Source organism: Dipodomys merriami, unplaced genomic scaffold, assembly GCF_024711535.1.
Source record: "Dipodomys merriami isolate MVZ:Mamm:240054 unplaced genomic scaffold, mDipMer1.0.p SCAF_41, whole genome shotgun sequence".
In the NCBI taxonomy this organism is placed as follows: domain Eukaryota; kingdom Metazoa; phylum Chordata; class Mammalia; order Rodentia; family Heteromyidae; genus Dipodomys; species Dipodomys merriami.
This window is the reverse complement of record NW_027205715.1, coordinates 2,802,635-2,808,460: the sequence shown is the minus strand read 5'-3', so window position 1 is coordinate 2,808,460 and position 5,826 is coordinate 2,802,635.

Here is a 5,826-nt window from a genome sequence, read left to right as displayed (position 1 = left end):
ACAAATCAGATGTTTATCATGTTATTGTTTCTTGGCCTTCTGGGCTCAGATCAGATGTAGAAATGGTTATCGTGTCTACACATGTTTCCTACTTTTACTACACATGTATATAATTATAAAATGACATAATCTTGTTTGACAGGTTTACAAACCTGATATAAAAAGGCATGGTTCTCTATTTAGTATTTTACAATTTATTTTTGCCCAGCATTTTGAAGTTTTATGATTTTAAAACTGCTTTTATAGTAGGACATTGTATGACTATTTCATAGTTTGTTCTTTTCCCCTTGCTGGGCACTTAAATGTTTCCAAGTTTTCTTTATGATGAGCACGTGTGCCATGAATAACCAAGCAGACATGTGCGATGTGTGGGGTTTCCCATGGGATATGCCTAGGCATGGAGCTGCTAGTTAGAGCATACCAGCCAGGCGCTGGTGATTCATGTCTGTAATCCTAGCTACTTGGGAGGCTGAGATCTGAGGACTGTGGTTCAAAGCCAGCCCTGGCAGCTATATCTAAGAAACTCTTGTCTCCAGTAAAAAACAGGAAGTGGAGCTGTGGCTCAAGTGGTAGAGAGCCAGTCTTGTGTGAAAAAGCTCAGGGACAACACCCAAACCCAGAGTTCAAGCACTAGTACTGGCACAAAAAATTAAAATTAAAAGGGAAATATGCTTATTTGTCTAGATATCCCCTGATTGCTCCTTGTTGGGTGCAGGAGTAGTCAGGTGGTTATGGCCAGGTCCTCATTTCTCCACATCCTTTTTGACACTTGGTATTGTCAGACTTGTGCTTTTGCTGATTAAACCATGTGCTATGGATTGAACTAGACATGATGGCTATGAAATGGAATTTCACTGCTAAGGCCCTGCCTACAACCATGATTGGGGGTTCATTCAGGCCCCCTGTCTGTGGTCCAGTGCTTTCTGACTTGCTGTATTATCTGTGACCATTGGCTGGGAGACAGCACTGATGACTTTCACCCTGGGACCAATTTATATCATGTTGTCATACATACTGCATGTCTCGTCTTCCCACCTTTTCTTTTTTTTAAAAATTATTTTCCACTTTAAGAGGTTCAAAAATGACTTTGGAAGATGAAGAGGAGCATGTGGCGTCTCACATAAGGTGGTCCAGGAAGGGGGGCTGCGATCTGTAGGAGTATCCTCTGCTATCAAGCCCTGAATCCAAGGGGCGTGGCTAAGTAGCCCAGCTGCATGTCTGGCTTCTGAGTACCTTCCTCCATTCACTTGGAACCACTTCCTTCCAGTGACAATTAATTCAAGGCTAGAAGGTCCAAATCTGGTGGGACGCCCCTGGCTCATGTCTGTAATCCTAGCTACTCAGGAGGCTGAGATCTGAGGATCACAGTTCAAAGCCAGCCCAGGCAGGAAAATCCATGAGACGCTTATCTCTAATTAACCACCAGAAAACTGGAAGTGGCACTGTGGTTCAAGTGGTAGAGTGCTTACTTTAAGCTGAAGTGCTGAGGGACAGCGCCCAGGCCCAGAGTTCAAGCCCCATGACCAACAACTACAAAAAGAAGTTCAGAATCAGTTCTTTAATCCCTCTCAATGTCACTTGAAGGGAAAGAAGGAATTAAAATAATTAACTGGAGCCAGCACCTGTGGCTCACTCCTGGAATCCTACTCAGGAGGCTGAGATCTGAGGACCTCGGTTCAAACCTAGCCAAGGAAGAAAAGTCTATGATTCAGTTAACCAGCAAAAATGTGGAAGGGGCAATGTGGCCTAAGTACTAGATCATCAACCTTGAAGAGAAAAAATTAAGTTCAAGTCCCAGTACACACACACACACACACACACACACACACACACACACAAATATAACTAAATAGCAAAATTCTGGAATTAGCATAATTCTAGAAGTACAGAGACTCCCAATCTTCTCCTCATTCAACCCCAGGGAGGCCCAGAGCAGAGAAATGCTGTCTTATCAAGCACACCCAGAGGAAATCTGCTGAGGGATGTGATGATTTATTTGGGAGAGGCAAACCTCCCACCTTGGAAACATCTGAAGCAACTGTAGAATGTGGCCGTGTGCAGAAACACCCGATGGGATTAGGCAACTCCTGAGGACCCCACACGGTGTCATGAGTCTCACCCAGGGGCACAAAGGAAAGAGTTTTATGGTGTAATTGGGGAGCAGAGGCACCCAGGAACCACTGGTGAACATCACAGAATCAACCATGTGCTCACATGCAGAAACAAAGTGTTGAGCCTCAGGTGTATCTCAGAGTCTCCTCGATGTCTTCCTCTCGATCTTTACCCCCCTGCGTTTCCCTCCTCATCTTCTCTCCTCTTCCTTTTCTTTCCTTCCTCCTTTATCCTCTCAGCTCTCCATTTTGCTCCCTAGTGTAAGAACCCAAACCTGGGACCCTGAGCATTTGACTTTCTACGCTCACGCACTGAAACACAGCTTCACTTTCCTGCCCCAGGCCTCAGTTTCCCTTTAACAAGGAGGCATGAACAGAGCTGGACAACTGCCCAACTTCTCCCACCTCTGATCCTGCTGTCAAGAGGACTCAACTCTCTGGAGGATGCCTGTCACTCAGATTTTCAAAGGGGTAACATCTCCCAAAAGCAGTTTGTATCTAAACGATGTTTCAGATAAAACAATTGTTCGGTGTCCACTGGAGAAACTTTTTGGGTGTGTGTCTCCATCAAGGATGGGGAGAGTGGACTGGGTAGCTTGAGTCTACGGCCCTTACAGCCTGCTCTCTAGGCAGCAGACTGACTCACTAGATGACCAGGTTTCCTGTGTACTTTAGACTTCCGCTTGAACAACTCAAAGGTAGAAAGCAGGACTCAAATGAGAGCCCTGAGCCACCTTTCAGGGGTTTTGTTTTGGTGACTTGTTGCTTTGCATGGTTTATATATGGTAGTTGTCAGAAAATCATCAGAACATCTCCAATGAAAAGTGGAAATGTCAAGAGCTGGTGGCTCACACCTGTAGTCCTAGCTTCCTGGTTTAAGTTGTAGTGTGCTAGCCATGATGGAAAGAGCTGAGTACAAACTCGAGCTCAAGCCCCCAGTCCCAGCACAAAAGAAAAGAAAAGCAGGGAGAAACACAAAGACAAGAGTTCGTCAGTTGCATAATTATTGCTAGTGTTCATTTCATCTTTGTCAAAGCGTTGATGACAGCTTGCTAGCCCTCTGAGTCTGCCAGGTTACTGACCCAATGTCTTCACACAGCTAGAGAATGAGGAAGAATGGTCAGGACCCAGGACAATCCTGGTGGGGCACCATTAATTCTGATCTCTCTCTCTCTCTCTCTCTCTCTCTCTCTCTCTCTCTCTCTCTCTCTTTCTCCTTCCTTCCCTCTAGCTCTGGGCAAGCTACTTGACCTCAGTTTCTCTGTCAATAACTGGAGTTAATAATACACATCTCTGAGGGTGCCTCTTAAGAATAATTGGCTAGTTTTTGCAAGGGCACTTTGAAGAAAATTACCATGAGGATGTTCTACTGGCCCTGGTTTCCTTGGTACAGATATCAAACAGACGAGAACAGTAATGTTCCAATTCTGGCATTCCTAGCCCAACCATTTTCCCCAGTTCAGTTGGAAGAGAGGGGGAGGGGCTGGCATCCCAGCCTGGGCCTGTCTAGAATATAAAAGACACAAGCCCGCCTTTGATGCCTGCCTGCCTGCAACGCTTGTTAATTTTAATAAGAAGTGAGCAGAGGCGGAAAGATTTGCCTGGCTGAAGAAAACAGGTTGAGGCTGAGGAGGATTAGTGCCAACTCAATTTGGGTCTTGTTTGGCTTTGAAGTCGTTGGCCCTGGTGCTGGAGTTAAGGAAGAACTGCCAGATTTTCGGCAGGATGGGATGCATGGGGATGGAGAAACTGAGGATCCAAGGCCTCTCAACTTTCAACAGGAGTAGAGAGTTCCTCTATTGATTCAGAAGTCACTTGAGAATGAACCCTCTCCCAATATGGTGAATTTCTTGGGGAAACTTTGAATGGGGCTATCACCCCAAAGTGCAGTCCAGGGGCTGGGTAGTTAATACACACAAATGTCATAAAGGTCAGATGATTGTAGTCGGATGATTGTAGGTAATAGGGTGTGGTGGAGACTGTGTTAAGCTCCAGCTCAGTAGTGAGATAAGAGTCCAAGATTTCCAGCTTTTCTGATTTTATAGAGCAATTGGAAACTTGATGTGTGCATATGGATTTTATTTTTTAACTTGTTTATTATTTTGAAATTCTTTTTTTGAGAACAAACATGCAAAGACCAATAGTAGCCCACTAGTCCTATTTTGCAAGTTCTACCTAGGCAGATCCTAGGATTTTTCTTTTTTTGTGCCAGTACTGGAGCTTGAACTCAGGTCCAGTGTGCTGCGCCTTAGCTTTTTCACTCAAAGATGGTGCTTTATCACTTGAGCCACAGCTCCACTTTTGACTTTTTAGTGGTTAACTGGAGAGAAGAGTCTCAGGGTTTTCCTACCTGGGTTAGCACTGAATCTTGATCCTCAGATAGCAGCCTGCTGAGTAGCTGGATTACAGGTATGAGCCACCAGTGCCTGGTTTACCTTCTCCATTTGTAGACTCCTCCATCCATCTAGTATGAAAAGCCAAACCTGAATGCAGACATTTCCCACAACTCTCCCATCCTGTCCAACAGCTGATCCCCCCAAACCTGGAAGACAAATCTTTCAACATGGGTAATACAGAGTTTGAGCACCCTATGAGTAACACATCAATGGTTCTTCAGCATTGCTGGCTTTGACCAGGCTCTGCTGGTCACTGGGGGAGAAAAGTTGTTTTGTATGGTATTCATCCCATCGTGTATTCATTGACCATTGGCTAAACATGGATCACACTGTTATAAAAGGGCCTCACACTCATTTCCTATGCTCAGCCTCAGATCCATCATCTAGAATTGGAAGCCTGGTTTTATTTTTCAGTCTACTTTCCTTTTGGGAGGGGTAGAACACATCACAAGATCCTTTGGAGTAAAGTGGGTGTTCCTTAGCCTTGAACTCTGAAACTTCAAGGAAGACCTCTCCTTCTGCTGTGAACTTTATAGATTTAAGTCAAGCCAAGCCTCCTCTTCTCCACACGGAAGAGGCCTCATTTCTGAGCCCTGTCATCTCTCCAAGCCTTTGATCACACTGGTCATCAGCAGTCATCTGACCCATCTGCCACCTTTGAATGCGAACACCCGGAAGTGTCTTTGCTTAGCTTTCATCCCTGGGATTCTAGAAAAGGGGGCGGGAGAGCCATGTGCCTGCAATCACTGTACGGATCAGGAGGCTCTTTCCAAGCCTTCAGGAACATGGGCTGGCGGGCCGTGTCTCACAGAGCAGATGCTTGTTGGCCTGGCAGAGGCCCACCTGTGCATTAATTCCACGAGTATTCATCAAGTTCTGAGGATACAGGTTTGGTGATGCATGCTGCACACTGCAGTCAATAGAAGCAGCATGTCCTTGTATCCTGGAGAGAGAAGAAAAACAAATGGTCACACTCACAAAGAATTCCAAATTGTGATAGGCAGCATAGAAGATAACTACTGACATTTGAAGGGGAATCTAATTCAGACAAAGGTGATGATCCTTCAGCTGGGATTTGTGGAGTGTGGAATGTCTCAGGCAGAGAAAAGAGAAGGAGCAGCATAAGCAAAGGCCCTGTGTCTGGAGAGAGTGGTTTTCTTCTTTCTTCTTTCCTTTCTCCTTTCCTTCCCTCCTTCTTTCCTCCCTTCCTTCTTTTCCCTCCTTCCCTCCCTTCCTTTCCTTTTCTTCCCTTTCCCTTCCCTTTGCTTTCTTTCTTTTTTTTTTTTTGGTCAGTCGTGGGGCCTGAACTCTGGGTCTGG